Consider the following 19,817-nt stretch of genomic DNA (forward strand, 5'->3'; position numbering starts at 1 on the left):
AATACTATTCTACCTCTGTTTGTATCTTTATTCTGACTGGTGTTCTCACGTTCAAGATCATGTTAGCCTGTAATGTGCACCCAGTAGTACTAATTGTGTTTGTGTGGATAAAGTCTGCATGCATGTTTGCTAGTTAACTTTGTGTTCTTTACTGTCTTGCTCGCTATATAAACAAGAAATTAGGAAGATGGAAGGAGCTTCCTGTGTTGATGGTACATGTCACTTATGGTCTGCTCCCCACTGCAGTCAAGGGAAAGATTCTCCGGCTGCAGTGCCCACTCAAGCAAAACAGCCTCACTTCAGGAAAGCAGACTTCAGAGGTGCTGAAATCCATCCTAATTCAGGGCAACAGTAAACACAGCTTTAACAAAGTAGGCACTTAAGTTCCAGTGACTCCAAGGATTGAATAAGGATTCTGTTCAGACTTGGCGGCTTACAATAAGTGTCTCTTAGAGGACAGTCTTACATCCATTTATGCTGATTTTTATTTTTAAGTCCCTGCTTTATTTGCGTAACTGCTAGTTACACTTTCTCCCTCCTCCACACCAAAGGACTAGTACCTAACTAGGCTGAATTCTGGAATAGTTAGAGAGGTAGCCATGTTAGTCTGTCTCTTCGCTAAACAAAAGCAGTCATGTAGCACTTCAAAGGCTAACAATTTAAGTCTGCCCCGCCAAAGCTGGTCACCTAATAAAATTTTGTTAGTCTTTAAATCACATGAATGCTTTTTTTTTTGTTTTGTTTTGTTTTGTGGCATAAGTGAAGGCAAGTGCTGCTGTTTTTAGTGAGACCTGTATACTTGAGGGTAGAGAGGTTAGCTTATGCAGGTGCATCCACACACACTTCCCCCAAAAACAAGATTTTCATACGTGAGCATAGTAACAGAGAAGGAGTCTTTAAAGTGCTACTTGACAGCTTTTTTGCTGTGATAGTACATAGACTAACAATTTATTAGGTGAGCTTTCATGGGACAGACCCACTTCAGACCATAGCCATACCAGAACATATTGAGTCTGTTCTGGTATGGCTATGGTCTGAAGAAGGGGGTCTGTCCCACGAAAGCTCACCTAATAAATTTATTTGTGTTTTTTTTTAAAGTGCTACTCAACTGCTTTCTTGTTTTGATACATGAACATAGTTTTTCTCATACTCTAAGAGTTTGAGTGAACAGCAAGTTTGTTTAAGAATCCTCAAACATTTAAAGTATGCAGTTCAGCTGCTGTCTTAACGGTGAGTATATTATTTTTATCAGTTAAAACTGTATAAATTTGAATTGTTTGCAAGGAGGGTGTCTTGTATTTATCATTCCTAGTTTGCAAATAAGAAAAAAGCAAAGCTGAGGAGCACAGTGACTTGTCCAAGCTCCCAGATGCCCACAGATGGGAGCAAGTTGGAGGAACATTCAAAGGAAGATGAGTTGGCCTAAAAATAGCCTGTTATAGTGGGTCATGAGCACTGGTGCTATTTGGTCCCTCATGTTCTGTTGTGTCAATACTTTGTAATTGTAACAGAATATAGCTGTTAGTCTATCTCTGTATCGAAACAAACAAGCAGTTCAGTAGCACTTCAGAGACTAATACATTAATTATTTTGTTAGGTGGTGAGCTTTCATGTGGGGTAGACCGTAGCCATACCAGAACAGACTCAATATTTAAGGCACAGAGAACCAAACATAGTTACAAGGTTGACAAATCAGAAGCAAAGAGGGGTGATAGGAGGAAGGGGAAGTCAAGAGTCAAAGTATGCAAAAGAGTCATAATGGGCAAAGTAAGTGCTGTCCCAGCTCAAACCATGTGTTAATGTCAAAACAAAAAGCAGTCAAGTAGCACTTTAAAGACTAGCAAAATAGTTCATTAGGTGAGCTTTTGTGGGACAGACCCACTTCTTCAGACCATAGCCAGGCCAGAACAGACTCAATATTTTGCTAGTCTTTAAAGTGCTACTTGACTGCTTTTTGTTTTGATAGTGTACAGACTAGCACAGCTTCCTCTCTGTTACTATTCAACATGTGTTAATGTGTTGAATTTGAATGTAAAAGAGTTCCATGATGGTGTCGCAGGGGTAGCTGTGTGGATAGAACTGGCAATGGGGTTTGTTGTGGGTGAGTCCCTGGGTTAGCTTCTCTCTGGTGTAGTTGGTGAGTATCTGTTTCAGCTTGTCTGTAAGCAAGGACTGACCTGCCTCCTACAGTCTGTTAAAGTGTGGGATCATCACCTAGGAGGGGTTGAAGAGACTTGATGGGATATGTTTTAGCTGTAGGTGTTGGCTAGTGGCATTCTGTTGCTTTTCTTTGCTGGGTCTGTCCTGCAGCAGATGACTACTAGGTGCCCACCTGGCTTTATCAATCTGTTTCTTCACTTCCCCAGCAGAGTTCTGCAGTTAAACTGGGCCTACCATCCCTTCTGCACTGAAGTTTCCACTTCATGCACCTGCTGAAGCGTGTCCCAGTATAACCAAATAAATGTTAGCATTTAAAGTGCCACAGGACTCCTCAGGGTGCTGATTCTTTCTAAAGGGCTCCAGGAAATGCTGAAGGGATAAAGGCCTTGATTTTTTTCAAGTCAGATGAACAGAACACTTCCACTCTTACAACAGAGGCTAGTGCTTAGCTTGGACAGAGGCCCCTCCTCCATTCTCAACTCAATGAGCTGTTCGGTCACGACAAGCTCTACAAGCATTGCTAAGCATTTGAGAAAGTCAGATCCCTCAGCACTCTGTCCTGTCACCCAACCCTGGGATAAGGCTCTGTGCTGGTTGATCCAAAAAGCCTAACTACAGAGCCATCAGTATTTCCTGCAGCCCCACCAAAGCTTTGCTCAGAGGGTTCCTAACCACAGCTGGTCTGCACCTATCCCTATTCTGTTTCTTACATTTGTGAAGGTTACAAGGGGATTACTGCAGGTGTTGAGCCAAACATCATTTCACAGCTACAGTTTTCCTTTCTGTGATGGGGAGGAGAGGTGCTAGAATGAGTTGGGGGGCACCAGTAGCCCCTGGCTTGGGGTGGTTTTTCCAAACATACAGGGTTTATGGTTGTGTTTAACAGCTTTCAGCATCTCCTCTCTCCCAACCCCAAAGTTCCAGCAGCACTGGCGATACTGGTGGTAGCTGTGATTTCTCTCATTTTACACCAGCAGCTCCATCATCTTGATTTTGCTCTTTCTGGATTTATGTCAACATAAGTAGCCCACAGTCAGACCTAATACTTAATAGTTTTTCAGCTCTCAATGAACATATGTGCAAGCCCACAGAAGTGAAATTACTTAACGCAAACTACAGCATCTCCTCTTACTGTGCCTGATCACCAACATCCAAGTGATTTCAGTGCCATTTGGATGAGGACCATCTGGTGTGCTGCTCACTGATCTAACTACTATATCATAGGACTGCTTCTGGCTGTTAGCTGCCACTGCTTTGAGAGCCTCTGGCTTTCAGCTGTGGTACATTTAACTCCTGTAAGTGCTCTGCCACAAACTGCTGATTCAAAATGCTGCAGCATTTGTATTGCTGAGTTACAGGAATTTGGAATAACTGGCCTACAGGTTGCACTTCTCTGCTATAGGTTATTTGAATTCTTTAATCATGGACTGATTGTCACATGATGCTAATCACAGTTAGTGTGGGTATATAGGGTGCCAGTACAATAACTCAAGGTCCATGGAGCCATTCTTGATTTACATAATTGTAAATGAAAGAAGAGCCTCAGGTCCCCTGTGCATAAGTATTTTAAAGGTGACCTAAAAAAAGGAAAATTGAGCTTGGGCTTTTTCTTGTGGTAATGAGGGTGGTTTTGTTTGGTATGGCACAAAGAAGGCTGGAAAAAGCTTTTTAAAAGTAAAATCAGGAAAAAATTAGCATTGCTATGTGGTTTCAATTTAAGAAATTGAGTTCTTATCTACCTGGAAAAAATGCTTATGGTGAGTAGAGAATGCATGAAATTGACATAATTATGAAGTGATTTTTGCAGGTCTGCAGAACATTTGCAAAAAAACATATTAGGAATGTTCACAAATTACACTGTTGGTTAGCGGAGCAAGTCACATGCTATTTTTTCCCTCCAGTGAGAGCGCAACTTGTACAACTAACTTACACAGTATTAACTGGGCCTATTGCTACTGATTATTTGAAAATTAGTATGAATTTGACATGTTGCAGCACTAACACCACCTCAGTGCATTTTTCATGACTATTTGCATCATTAAGGAGCTCAAGCTCTAGAATGGTTGCAGAAGGAGAATTCAAAAGGGATTCTGTATGTAGCTGAATTGAAAGTTCCTTTTAATGTCCACAGAGCATTCACTGAAATTTCCTCTTAATTCCTGTATGCAGTCTCTCACATTCTACAACGAAATTTGACTGTAGAAAAAAATCAGGGTCAGTAGAGTAAATATTTCTGTAGCAACTCAGCAGACACACCTTTTGTAACTCATAAAATCACTTAACAGAATGGCACAACTGGGTCAGAGAAGTGCATGGTGGGAAGCCGCTGTCCAGTTATGTAACCAGGGTAACTAAAGGTTAGAGAGCCCCATTGAATAATGAGGTGGTTTTTTTTTTTGCCAGGAACAGTAGTCCAAACAAACACACAGTATTTCCAAAGGCCATCTGCTGCTGTACAGCAGCAAGAGCTTATATGGCTGGTTAGGAGCTACTACACTGAAAAGGAACCTGGGGAGTGGGGCAAAGCTTTGAAGAATGGGAGCGCAACACCCTGAAAAAACCAAACCTCCACTGATTTCACAAACTAGGGATTATGCAGGAAAGGCTTCACTCAAAGCAAGATTCCCATGGCTCACTTCCTAGGCCCTTACTGTGACTTTTGTTACTCACCCCTCTAACTCCCTCCACTGGCTGTCCCATCACCAACCCCTCAAGCACAGTTTCTTGTCCATATATTTAAGGCTCTTGATAATATGGCTCCGCCTTACCTACCCACCTCACTCCAAACCCCTCCCCTGCACCATTAGTGCCAGCTTTGCCAGCCCCTTTTTCCTGCTGCTTCCACCACATACTTTCTTTCATGCTTCCAATCACTCTGTAACCCTTTGTAGCGCAGCATGTCTGCAAATTTCCCTTGTGCTTCTAGAATGTGCATAGTAGCTTGGCCACTTACAATGGCTTAGCAGGTAGCGTGCACGGGCTAATGCCATCACTAATTTTTTTTTTTTAAGTTACAGCTTAACTAAAAACAAACCTTTCAACCCCAACAATCGTGCACACAGCCCCGTGTATACTGCCGTGAATAGCTACCACTCTTAGCAGCCCTCCACTTGTATGTTCGGCATTACTGTAGCCTCTGAGCTTAATGTAGGTCTTAAACTTCTCAGGACTATCTTTTACTGTACGTTTAAGTAGCCCTTTCCACAATGGGGCCCTGCTGCAATCGAGGTCATTGGTCCCTGCTGTAATACTAGAAAATAGGCAGCTACAGAATATGGCTCTTGCTGGACTTCAGAAAGAAGGACGCTGATTTTTTGAGAGCAAAGGGCTTCCCAATATTTAGAGAGCTACAGCATGCAAAGTAAAGCTGCATGTTTTGGAAATGAGCTAGGAAGCTGAGGGCTCTGCTGAAAAGAGCCTAAAATGGTGCACTTTTATCACAAGTACATCTCCTGCTAGAGCCCCGTACTGGATAAATACATTAATCAAAATGACCTCATTCTAGGCATGAGTAGCAGAGTGTTATATAACCCTGTTATGTATGCTATTTTATTTCCTGCCTGCTGAGAGGAAATCGTGTTTGTCTTAAAAGTCTTCCAAATTAGTCTGGTTATAAAGACTGGGAGAAAGTGGTGGGGGGAACTAATGAGCAAAATGACTCATTCCCCAGCTGCTGAGGTGAGTTTAGTAGAGCAGCCTGGCTATGAGTGACACCACTGCGCAGTAGCTGTAGCACCGCAGGGCGGTAATGTTATCACCACAGAGCCAAGCATTCCCATGCTCCCAATGGACAAGAGGAGAAATCAAGGGGTTACTTCCCTTCACCTCTTACAATCAGAAGGAAGCAGTGTCCTTAGTGGTCTGGGGATAGTGTGGGACTCAGGAGTCTTGAGTTCTAGCCCCAACTCAGCTACTGATCTGCTGTGTGACCTTGGGTATTTCACATTGCTGCTCTTTGCCTCAGTTTCCCCATCTGTAAAATGGGGGTAATGATACTGACCTGCATTGTGCTCTGCTGATGAAACAGTACATGGCATTTGATAGGAATGAGCCAACAGGTTCTGCAGAAATGACTTACAAAGACAACGGAGTTTGACAGAAGCCCTAACAATCAGATTACATGGCTTCATTGTTTTCAAGGCTCTACCCAATTCTGTCTCTGGGGTCAATAGAGGGAGCCAGCTCTAGTTCATTGTTTCCTGCTTCTCCAGGGCGGCGTGGCAAGGGCAGGGCATGAACTTCTTTTCGGAGCTATGAACCGCGCTGCAGGCTAGGCTGAAAAGCACTTTTAAGGGCAGCCTACCCCTCTCGCAGAGCAAGGTCAAGGGACTGAAAGATGAACATTTTTGCAGTAGAAGATTACTCAGGCACAGAACATTTGTAAGTGCTGAAAATTAGAACAGCAAATGGCTGGTTCTGCATTTCCCATTTACTCAGTGCACTGACATAAAAGAAACTGTGTAGGCTCCACGGCAGCATACCAGTATGTCCAAAACTCAAAGGTTAGTTACATAAATGATCAGGCGTGGGCTCAAGTGCTGCATTCAGCTGGTTAATTGCCTGCTTCACGGCCTCTGCCAACATTCTGAAACAGGTTCACCCAATGATGTGACGCTGCCTCTCCCTGTCCACCTATGACGTTAAGCTAAAGTGCTGGTGAACAATTTGTTGCAATATATGGGCATAGTCTAGTTTCTTCAGCATAAATAATAGTCTCTTTTAAATGTCCTTACTATTTTGGAAATTATAAGACTGATGTCTTTACCAAGTCTCTTGAAAAACAAGGTGAGGGAGAAGGGACCCTGGCAACCACCAACAGATCGGCTCAATGACATCTGTAGTGTGAAAAACCCTTCCTGTGCCTTCATTTGCTAATCAACTGAGCCAAATGGAGGAAAGTGTTTACCAAAGGCCATCAACACGCAACGACCTGTGATATGTGGCAAATGCCTCCAAACAAAATACTTGAGAAATACCTGAGGAGAAACTTCAGCCTATGTTATGCTATTAAATTGGTACAGCCGCACGGCTCAGGGGTGCGAAACCACTGTCCCCTGGAGTGATGCAGTTTAGCTGACCTACCCCATGTTGATGGCTCTGGGAATGGGTCTGAGAATTCTCCCAGCCATCTCACTGCTGCCTCTCAGGGAGGTGGATTACTTACTCTCCTCCAGCTGGCAGAGGTATCAGCTGCACTGATTACTACAGAGGCACAGCTGTGCTGCTGCAGCCATGCAAGAGTAGCCAAGCCCTTACTCTCTGTACTAGTCGCTGCCTTTTCTTCCTAGGCAACAATAGTTCCACTTTCGATTCAGTTTGCTCTGACAGCTGCTTGACTGAATGAGGCTACGCTAGACTACAACAGAAAGTTAACTTAAGCTATGACACCCCTGCTACATTATTCACGTACAGCAGAGCTCACAGCCCCATGGTAAGGTCGGGGGTGGGGCTGTCTCTGCGCCCCCAGAAGGGGTACGGCCAAGGCTGGATGGGGCAGGGCCTTGGGCCAAGGAAGGAAGGGGAAGGCCCCTTTGAAGTGCCTAAGCAGTGTTGCCAGGATGCTCCAAAAGGTCTCCCCTGCCATTTCACAGGTGCATGAAGAGCAGCACTGCCACAGCACTCAAAGGGGACCTGAGCTCTAGCAGCCACAGTGGCCAAAGTCGCAGCAGCTGGACCTCTGTGCCCCTTTGAAAGACAGGTCCCCAGGACAACTGCCTCCCTTTACTGCCCGCCCCCTCTGACAGCAGGCCTGTTCACTTAGCTGGAGCTGACACACCTTACGTCGAGTTACCACGGGGGTCTACACTGTGGAAGGACAGGCTGATAATAAAAATGACCATGACCCCCTTGACTTTCCTTACTCATCTCATCTGGGGTGAAGTAACACAGTTGTAGGGAGAGTAATCTGCAGTGGATCTGGCAGGATTTTGCTAGACCTGCTAAATCAACTGCTGGCGAATCCATCTCAGACTGAGAGCAGAGCTATAGTGTAGAAGTAGCCTGACAGAGGGTTAACATCCTGAATAAGTATCAGAGAGGTAGCCGTGTTAGTCTGTTTCTTCAGAAACAACAAGTCCTGTGGCATCTTATAGACTAACAGATATTTTGGAGCATAAGCTTTCGTGGGCAAAGACCCGCTTCCATCAGATGTGTGCACTCATGCATCTGACAAAGCAGGTCTTTGCCCACAAAAGCTCACGCTCCAAAATATCTGTTAGTTTATAAGGTTCCACAGGACTTCTTGTGGATCCTGGATAAGAAACACTCAATTTAACCACATACCATAAAGCAGAAAAGTTACCTAGTCCCTTCAACTGGGATTACATGAAGACATACATTGGAGAATCAGAGAACAGTCTTGTTTTCACTCAAAACAAAGATGTATTTTTATATACATTAGCTCGTGTGTTAATTCAGGGGTCAGTAACCTTTCCAAGATGGTGTGCCAAAATTTGACCTTTGACCTCTATGTACAGTCCGAGTACCAGTGATAATTTTTAAAATCACTAATAGGCCTATTTACAACAGCTTCATTAATAAATAAAAGAAGATGCAGAGCTTTACCATTTAGGTGGTGGTTGATAGCATTAGCTGGTCTTTTGTTTATCCACAAGCTTTGAGCAAGCTCCCAGCTGCATAGGGGAGGTGGGACAGGGCTGAGCTCCCGCCTTGCTTGCTGATGAAAATTGGCTCACATGCCACTCTTGGCACTTGTTTCAGGGGTTCCTGACTGCACTATGGATTAAATCATGCAAGAATTATATATAAGAACACTGTGTATGGAAACTCATTGTTGTGTCTTAAGTGGGTGGTTTGTTTGTAGGTGGAACTTGGGAGAGCTTCAGTTCTTCCTCCCCTCCTCCTTCCCCCCCCCCCGCCCCCCATTTGAGTTCTGTTTCCATAAAGCCCTTTCGAGTCTCTTATTGTTTCCAGGAAACATAGGGTAGGTGTGAGATGCCGTAATGAAGCATTATTGTAAACCATTAGCATTATTTCCCCCTAGTTAGCCAATTTCCTGCATTTAGTTCTTTTTTCTCCCTGAAAATCAGGTCCTCCAGACCCTTCATTGTTTTGTCTCTGTCTTGTGAATTCTCTCCAGTGTGTTGATCTCATCTCAACATTGAGCATTCTGGAACCGTGTGACGCATCCAGTATTATCTCAACAGTACTCCTCATTCATAAGTAATTCTCCATTTCCATCTCCTTTTTTTGCCATTATAGTGCACTGCAGGGTTATGTGTAACTTGCTGTCCACTCTCAATCTATGGGCTTTTAAGCATTATTTCTTCACAAGTATTCCCCTATGACTCTGTTCCCCAGCTGAATTAGGCTGCATTTTTTTTCCAGGTCAAATCTCATTCTGCTATTTCCTGCCCATGGACCATATCATGTTATCAATATTTAAGCAGAGCTACTCCCTGCTGAAATCAGTGTGGCTTCCCGCTTAAAAACTGAGGGCACCATGTGGCCCTGCCCCTATGCTCTTATTCCTTGTCTGTCATAAATTGATGTGTGTGATTTCTCTGTCTGCAACGTATTAAAATACTGGAACATTCTGAACCACACTTGACCTATTAATTAAAACAAATGGAATTTCATAACCTTGCACATGTGTGAATTCTGTTAACAAGTGAGATTTAACCACATTATATAGCTGATTTCACTATACAGATTTCTTTAATCTTCAGGCTGAATATCATTTCTTCAAACTGAAGATGAAAACTGAAATTGGATACAGCCACAGATCAGCATACAGAGGACAAAAAAATATAGGTTTCATAACTCATGAGTTATGCAACCTGTAGTTTTTTTCACAAACTAAAATGTACATTTACAGGGAAATAAAAGAACAAAAATTAAAGCCCACATAACACTAGACTCAGATCCTTAAAGCAACTTTTTATTCAAAAAAATTCCCTTGAAATTTCAATAATTTTTTTTTCCAGAAAGGCTCAGCACAATTCAGTAATTTCAGTCTGCAGTAGATCTGATCACTCTGAGACTATTTAAAATTAAGGAAACTATATACCTAGGGACACAAACAATTTAAATTACTGACAGAGGTGCTGATGTGTCTTTGTTGTTTCTCATCACTCAGCTTAGAATCTCTATCCTTTGTTTGAAGCCCTGCATGGGATGAGTCCTACTTACCTACGACAGATTTTATCTCCCTCCACTTCTCACAACTACATTGCATTGGAACTACCAGGCTCATAAACACAGGAGAATGAATATTCATGCTAGCTGGATCCAGATTACAGAACTCAGTCTCACAGCAGATAAAAACAACTAGAGAATTAACCACTTCCAGAATGTAGCTCTGCTCCAGTAAATTCTGCACATACACACAAGTAAATGAACAAAGCCAATCAAACCAGTTCTCCTGTACTATAGGATGGGATGGATGACAGAAGGAGAGAAAGACTGTTATATTAATTCTATTTTTAATAATTCAGGAGCTGCTCCAATACTTTGGAGGAGGGTGTAAACACATACAGAGGGAAACAGAAAGTGAACGAGCACCCTGGGGAATGAGATCATATTCCCATAGTATCAGTACCAGAGTTAATTGATTGAAATGTGTTTTAAAATTTATTCAGCATTTGCAGAGGTGCAACTGGAAGCAGATTCCGAAGACAACAGGGTTGTCCAGGCACCATTCAGAGCAGCTGTTTGCCCTGTAAAATCCATATTCCTGGTGATGATGCAGGAGCTGGAAAAGACCCAGCTTGTTTTCCAAACCCCAGTAGCAGTTTGCCAGACTGGCTGGCACTGGTTTTATTTTTAACCTGATCAGGTTTGATCTGGGTAGACAGTCAGCACTGAGTCCCACAATGCCACTAGGCAGACACTTTGCAGAGCAGAACCGGAAGAATTCACTGACATTATCCAAAGCCTGGTCTTGGGTAAATACTTAGGCTATGGCTACACTACAGTGATCCTTCAAAAGAAGTTCTGCCTGAAGATCTCTTCCAAAAAACTTCTTTGGAAAGAGCAAGTCCACATACAAAAAAGTGGATCAAAAATACTGGTCTGCTCTTTCGATAGAGAGCATCCACACAGCCGCTGTTCTTTTGAAAGAACAGGCCAGGAGTTGAAAAATCTGGTGCCATGAGGACTGCTCTTTCGAAGAAAGGGCCCCTGGGGTGTCTACATGAGTTTTTCCTGAAAGAGTTGCTCAGAAAAAATGCTCTTCCTCACCTGGTAGAGGAAGAGGGCCCCTGGAAAAAATGCTGCGTTCTTCCAATTTAATATCCGAAGAACGCATTTTGCGTGTAGACGCTCTGAGGGATTTTTCAAAAGAGTCACGGCTTTTTCAAAAAAACTTGCCAGCGTAGACGTAGCCCAAGCTATTAACCTCTATGAAGGGGCTGGGACAACAAGGAGCTGATCATAGGAGATACAGAGTACTTTGAAAACTTGTTATACTGCTCCTGTTATAAAATCTTTATTCCTGTGTGTCTGTTCCTATTAACTCCCACAGTCATCCCAAGGCAGTCCTTGGGAGCAGATGCTCCCCATCCCCTCAGAAAATCCACTGATCATCCCCTGAAGAATGTGACAGGACTTGGTTAAATTTTGTCAGTTTAAGCCAGGAGTAGAAGCTGACTGGAAACAAAGAGGGAGAAGAGCAGAGGGATGGTTATTTCAAATACCCTGCAATAGTCAAGACAGTCCTGCTTCTGTGTCTGACACAAAACACCCTCCTTACTGCCCCTCAATGAAGTACGAAGCCCTTGGCACAATTACTAAATAAGAAGTGGCATCTCAGTGGGCTGCCTCAGTGGATTAAATTTAAATGCGTAATTCAATACAGTATAGACCACATAAGCCTTTAGGAACAGAAATAGAGGTTTTATAATGTAGTTATATAAGCGAGTTTTTAGACCTCATAATGAGGCTTGGCAGAACTCATTCATTTATTTATTTTTAATAATTTTGATGGATAATATCGATATTTATATTTAAGCTTTTTATGTGAATCCATTTACATTTTCACAGATGTGTGAAATTATGGAGTTTAAGCTTTTTTTCAATTTTTATCTATTTACATGTTAGCAGTTGTGGGAAATTACAGGGGCTTCAGACACTAGTTCCTTCATTACAGTAGACATTGAGATTCGTACACTCAAAGCTGCATAACCATTGTAACACGGGTGTCAACATCATGTCAAAATATACAAAGGAAATATCCTTAAATCAAACTCTAATAAGGTCTCAAGCATAATTTTTCTTACATAGTTTGAACTGTAAATTTCTATCATCATTAGTGAAACTATTTTTCTGTTTGAATGCAAAGTAAAAGTGAGGTTAACCAACATTTACGAATGCAAATCTAATCCTTGCTAGCCTACGTATAACACAAACTTCCAAGCCCATTTCTGAGTATAAAATAGAGGTACAGTAACAGATCTATTATCCGGTACCCGTGGGGAACTGCGGGTGACAGATAATCAAATGTGCTGGAGACCGGAGCTGGCTGCTAGACTCACTCCACTGACCCCTCTGGTCCTCTCTGGTCAGCCGGCCCCAAGGCAGCTGGCCACACAGACAGGCTGTGGCATGCCAGTTAACTCAATGTGCCAGTTATCAGGGTGCCAGATAACCGAGCATTTACTGAACCCATTTTCCAATATTTTAATCATCCCTTTGGTTAGTGTCTTTCAAAATTTATTTCAATGTATCAGATCAAAGCACTCTTTTTATCCAAGTGCACGGCATTAAACATCTCATTGCCAATGCTAGGATCCAGCTTCTTCCCTCCTTTCTTAAAGGCAAACATGCCAATGGCTTCTGTCAGTGACATTTAAGAATGCTGTTGAATTTGAACTCTTGCTACTGCTGCAGAACTACATTCCCGGACCAAGTCTGGAAATAACCCGTGTGGTCTCATGAGGCCTAAAGTCAGCAGAAAAGATTCTTGGGGTTAACCCTGGAGAGATCCAACACTGGGGAAGCATCTCAGGGAAGTCACTTTAGCAGCTTACACCAAAAGAAGGGGGAAAAGGTAAGCCAGAGGGCCATCTAAGAACTGGGCAAAAGCTTTATGTCTGCCGCACACCTACCATGGAGCCACAAGGCTCAAAGCATGGCTCTGTGAAGAAGAATAATTCGGGTCTCTCACTCTCACCCAATTCCAGCTGGTCATGGGCAAAATGAGAATGCCAGGATTATACCTCCAAATACATATAAAATGGCTAGTAGCAGCTTTATAGCATTTCATAACCAGTGTTAGATAAGTGGTGACAGGCGTTATTAAGTGATTCAGCTCTTACTTGCAATTTGATCCTGCAGCTGTTGCCTGACCAGTGCAACAGACCCCAAACCGCAGAAGCTTTGTGGGAGTAAAGGCAGTCCTGCCTCAAAACTGTTTTTCATATGCCAAATGCCCTGTTTCCCATGACACAAAGGTTCCAAGTCAGTATTTATCCTGTAAATAACTGTCATGTTTCACTACATAAATAGGACAAAGACCAAATTAGAAAGAAGATCTCAAACAGGCAGCATGTAACTCTTCTTTTGGACAAAATATGAATAGTTGCCTTGGGGATTTGTACACAGATAGAGAGATATGGATTTATATGAAGTCTGCAGCTTTAATTAGCAGCCTCACCAATTAAAAATATTGCACACACTTTAAAAGTTTTTCTACTGAAGGCCTTGTCCAGTTCATTATTAAACAACTAGAGATTAATTACTTTGAAGGTAGTATGATGGCCTTCTCAGGCAACTAGCAGAAATATTTGTAAAGGTAGGTTGGTGCCTCAGCTAACGGGAGCATTTCCCTTTTAAGCTGTGCACTAATATATTTGGCATCAAAATAAATGACACTGTGAAACTTAATGATTGCATGAATGAGAATCCCAGCTACAAACATTCCCAAATGTTGGGACAGTGTGCATCCTGATCTGATCCCTCAAGTCCACAACAGGCAGAATCACAGGCCTTTCTCCAAATCCTTTCTGAACTTTGGAAAACCTTATATTGAGCGCCCATATCCAAACTTCATGGCTCAAGTCCATCATCCTATAGTGTGAACAACTGTGTTCTGAAAGTTCTTCATAAGAGAGACCACCTTAATGATTTACAGCAACCCAAAAGAACAGGCAGAATTGCCTTTTAAGCATGAGAAAAACATCAATTACGGGTCAAGTTCTGGCAGTGCTACACAGAAAACCCAGCCTTTCATCTAGTCATTTGTTCGTGGTGGAACAAATTCTGTTCAAATTCCACTACTTCAGTGGAATTTCTCCAGTTCCATATAACTAGAAGTAAAATATGGTCCTAAATTCTTGTCTCAGATTTACTGGGGAATCACCATGAAACAAAGGCCTCATTCTAATCTCATTTACATCAACATAATTCCATTGGCTCCAGTGGATTTATTCCTGATTGATAGAACTGTTAATAAAATCAGACAGAAAACCCAAACTTCCCCCAGACTGGCATTTAGTACTGAAACACTCCCTGTTCTTCTACATTTTGCTTGGAAAATTTCATGAAAGCTCTTATTGCAGTAATTCCCCAGAAGGGAAGCTCTTCATTGGAGGAACATGCTCATCAACCCATATCACTAATTAAAATGGACGCAAAACGCTAACAAAATATTAGCTACGTGTTTGGAAAATTGTTGATCTTATCTGGTTAATCTACAACTTGGATTTCTCAAGGTTCCTTCCTCAGCCAGCAGCAGGAAAAGACTGATAAACTGCCTGCCTGGTGCACAGAAATCCAACATTCCTGTGGTTGCATTTTCAGGTACTTAGAAATGTCAACTGGTCCTACTTACTTCACGTGTTACAGGTCAGGAGAAATTGGTTTTGAGGACAAGATTATTATGAAATGGACTTGGTTGTTTCAGCACAGAGTGGGCTTTTTTAGAGAACAGAAGATGACTGGGTTGTCCTTTCTGCCCTGGGATGTTTGTTTTCACAACACAATCTCCCACACAGCTAAAATCCAGAACCTAGAGTAGCAAGATCAGGGAATTCCCGGGATCAGCCAAAAGCAGTCAATAGCCTTGTCAGAGACCATGGGGGATGGATTCTACCTAACCCCGTCAACTTCAAATCTTCCAAAACCATGACTTGGACCAAGGAGCATCAGGCAACTAAAAATCAGGGCTTCTGGGGAAGGCAAGAGAGAAGCAAGGGCGGAGGGCTGCCTCACTCCTGTTCCCACCTGCCCTTCCAGCTAAGGGGCTAAAATGTAGGGAGGAGAAATCTATTCACCATCCTCCCCACTGAATGTTGGGTTGTGGGGCAGAGTTCCCTCATGAAATGATGTTTATGACCAAAACATTTTGTACTCTGCTACAAGCTAACTACACCATGGAAGAGAAGTAACCCTTTCCAACCTTCTACTCTTTTTCCTTGTTCTTCATCACTGTTTTATATTACTGTACAGGAAATCTGCAATGCAATGAAAAAAAGTATTGTCCAGTCCCTGGATTCAATGTAAACAGGATTAAACCTCTGCTAATTAGCTCTCCAAATTTCTTTATCTTATAGACAACTGTAATATGAACAAATGACAGAGGAAGAAACCATCTTGTCATCCTGACAAGAGTTCATCAAAAGAAGAAGATCAGTGCTGGAGTCAGACACACAGAGACTTCCACCCCCTAAACCTAATCAGAAACATACAGAACATAGGTAAACAAACTATGGGAATCTCTTGCTCCTTTGTGTTTCTGGCTGACATGCTCATCTTCCTGACCTGATATATGTTACTGGGACAGTTGGTTTGTTGGAATTACCATTGTAATAGCTGCACAACAGATATCACTGGAGATTTCGAAACACCAATCAATGATTTTTAAAATACTGCTTTGTATTATGTATTAATTATGGTTACTATGACAGACTTACTTAAGAACACAGTCAGGGATCAGGGCCCTTTTGCCCTAGGCAATATATGGACAAAGAAGAAGATGGTCTGTGTCCCAAAGAAATCAGTTTAGGTGTCAGAGCAGACTTTCCTTTTTTAATTCTCACATTTTGATGAAGTGAATTTTCCTATGGTGATCTAAGACTAATGCAGAGATATGGAAAAATTCCTTCAATTTCCCCTACAGGAAGTAAATTAATATGGTCAGCATAACACCGATTTCTTGTTAAGCTTCCTACCCGAGATGATACCAGAGTGTGCATACTGAAAATTAATAACACGTTTACATATCTAAGAGATGAAATAAACAAGGCTGGCCCCAAAAACATTACACGTGCCAAAGAAACTGGAGAAGTCTTAGCCAAAATAACAAGAGGTACTGCCTTTATGTTGGGCTACTCACTGAAGCAGTACCCATTGGGGCACTGTCTCAGGGAAAAAGGAGGACAGAATAGCTTTTTCTTCATATGGGCTACATCTACACTACTGCAATCTGTCATCAGAAGTTATTGTTGGAAGAGATCTTCCAACAGAACTTCTCTTGATCTGCTCCATCAACTGCCTGGCCACTCTCTCAACAGAACAGCTAACCACAAGCACAGCAGACAGGGCTTCCCGGTGACCTTGAAGCCCTGTCTGTCAACAGAGGGCCCCCCTCCCCAGAGTGTCCAGCCAGCTTTCTTGGGGACAGATTCTGTCAAGAAACGTGTTCTGCCTCAAGTGCCGAGTTCTCTCAAGAGTGTGTCGACAGAATGCATTGTTAGTGCGGACGCTCTGTGAGTTTTGTCGACAAATCCCGTGTAGATGTAGCTCATGACTGTATGTAATCTAGATGCAGGGTGCTGGCTGGAATTACAAGACCCCGTCACAGGGTGACAGGCCCCTTTAAGGAGCGAAGGGATGAAGAGGGAAGCATTTCCAATGAATCTGAGACTCTTCAACTGGAGCTATGTAAAAAGGGAAGCAGGCAAGTAAGAGCAGTCTGAGGACGAAAGTAGGTGTTTTTACTACCATACGGGACTAGAGAAATGTTGGGATGAGCAAAGGGTGGAGAAGATTGTTGGTGAGGACTGATTAGAGTTGAGGAACCTGGCTAAATCACAGGAGAGTTTGTGTACAAGCTCCTAAGAACAAGAAAAAATGCCAGCTGGGTTAAGGGAAGCCAAACCTGAGGGTAAAAGATATTGGAGGGTGGCTCCAAGAAGCAGTGGTAGAATTTCCAGGGAAAGAGGCAGAGGTGGGTGGAATAGTCCAGTGGCCCCCTAGAGAAGGGCTGTGGGAAAGAAACCCTTTGGCATTCTCAGGTGGGTGGTCTGGAGACTGGAGCCAAAGAATAAGCCCCCCCCAGAGAAGACTTGAAACAGGGTACAGGTGGCCTCTAAGGAGTGTTAGCTGGAAATGATCCCCTGAGGGGGCATGAGAAAGAGCTGTGATTCTGTTCTCCTTCAGGAAAAATGGTTTTCGGGTCAGGGTTCTGCAAATTATGTTGTGTCGATGAATAAATTTACATCCAAAGCTGGGACTTAGAAAGGGCCCAGAAAGACTCCTTTTCCTTCTCATGGGTGAGTGAAGGGGAAGCTGATGCAGATGCACCAGTTGTGCTGAAGACTTCTGTGGAGGGGAGGGAGGCCCAGTCCTGTAGCAGACCCTGTTACCTAAAACAATGAGAAGCTTTTCTGACTGGCTGGGGGTGGCTTTACAGTGGTTTCAACAAGCCTTTGTGTGGATAAACCTTCTCCTGAGGACTACATCAACGGGCTGGAGGTTCCTTTTAGTTTGCACCAGCCAGTTCTACAAGGGGAGGATAAGGTGCATGTGTTAGCCCACTCTACAATTTGTTCCATGACCATCTGGTCTGTGGCGTCATATGGCCAAGCCATTGTTCTGGGAAACCGAACCAGCCTGCAGAGTGTCATCTGTGTTACCTACCCTAAACAGGTAGGACATGAGGGTTACTGGCAGAATCAGCCTACGATTGACCCTCTAGAAGCAGTAGCCCACTTGGAGGTGGGAGGATGGAAAGTTCCAAAGTAAGAAAAGCAGGAAGAGGGCCAGACAACCAGAACTAGTGTCAGTGGGAGGCGTAGAAGGAGGAATGACTCGTCTCTCTTGAAGGACACACATTAAAATGTAAAAGATGTTTCTGAGTGGGTGGAAAGCACCCATAGCTGAAGTCGCATAATTTAGGTCAACACAGTTGTGTTGACAAAGTCTTACACTGGCACAGCTTATCCCTCTTCCTCTCAGGGACAAGCAATACCAGTATAAAGCACTTTTATACCTACATAACTGGAGCCGTACTAAGGGGACTGCATTGCTTTAGCCATACTGGTATCATTAAAAAAGTGCGATACTAATTTCTAGTGTAGACAAAGCCGCTATGTCCTCCACCACTGCAACTCTGTGTCCCTCCCTTGGAGTGAGTCCTTTTCCCTCCCTTTCTCCCCCAGTCTTGTAGGATTTGTCCTACAGAGCAACAGCCTCGCAGCAGGATGCTCTGCTGCCAGCACCCTCGGCCGTTTCAAACGCTTCGTTTGGCATTCTGTGGGCAGGTCTTGCAATGTGTGTGAGTCAGCTAGGAAAACCCAGCCAGACGTCTGCTACAGCCACTCCTCATTCACTTACTTGGAACCCTGCCCTGATAAACACACATTTCATGACTTTAACTTCTGTATACACACTGGCCAGCTCACCTGTCTGCTCGTTTAGACTGATTTCATGAGCTGCATGCGAGTTTAACAATGGACAATATCCCTCTTTACACCACTTGCCTGTACATTCTGCAGGATGGTTTACAGACCCAGCAACCTGCCTCTGGTTCCAATGACTTCTATCAGCAGGAGCCGCAGGAGTTGCAGAGCGTCTTTTTAGCAGCTGCAGCTTTCACCACACTTATTATGTAGATTCCTAAACAGAAAGTTAAACAGAAAAGCTTCTTCCCATTCTTGAACCAAACATTTTGTGCATTTACAATAGGGAGGGCTTTGTTATAAACACAATCAGAGCTCAGAAATGAATCTCCTGCTCATTGTCACTTGAGGGTTTCCTTGCTGTTTGAGGAAGGTTTGAGCACCATCTGCTGCCATGAAGCAGTAAAACAGACACCCTAAAGCTGGATTATATTATGCCATATACATGGAGTTTCAGTGACAGGTTTCCACAAAACACAAGCTGTCCTGAACGGGTTGAACCTCCCTCACCGACACCCTAACAGTCCCAAACAAGGGAATTTGCTGGACAAAGGGAGGTTTCCCTTCCCCCGCAACCCTCAGCTTGCTGCCCTCCCTGCTGGTGGCTTTGTGCCCCACTGGCCCGCCTGCCTCTGCCCTCTCCTCCACCTCAAGCCCCTGCCAACAGCTCACCTCCAGCCCGGCCTGCGCTGGCTCCAATCCCAGACACGGCTGGGCTGCTGGCCCCACCCCCAGTTGCTAGCCCTGCGCAGGCTGGTTCCAGTCCCAGCCAGGCTGCCGGCACAGCTCCAACCCTGAGGTACCAGCTTCAGCCCTGGCTGGGCTGCTGGCATACCCTGGCCCTGTGGGTGCTAGCCCCAGCAAAAGAGCTCCACTGGGCTCCCCTCCTAACATCCTCATGGTCCAGGGCTCTGTGGTCCTGCAACATCCAGAGAATGCCAGTTCTGGGAGGTGGGACCTACAGTACCTTAAAGACTAACAAATTTATTCATTAGATAAGGAGATTTAATGGGTAAGACCCAGGCGCATCACTAAAAACCTAAGCCCTAATTACCCATAAAGTTGCATAATTGCTGC

Source organism: Carettochelys insculpta, chromosome 13 (genome assembly GCF_033958435.1).
Source record: "Carettochelys insculpta isolate YL-2023 chromosome 13, ASM3395843v1, whole genome shotgun sequence".
In the NCBI taxonomy this organism is placed as follows: domain Eukaryota; kingdom Metazoa; phylum Chordata; order Testudines; family Carettochelyidae; genus Carettochelys; species Carettochelys insculpta.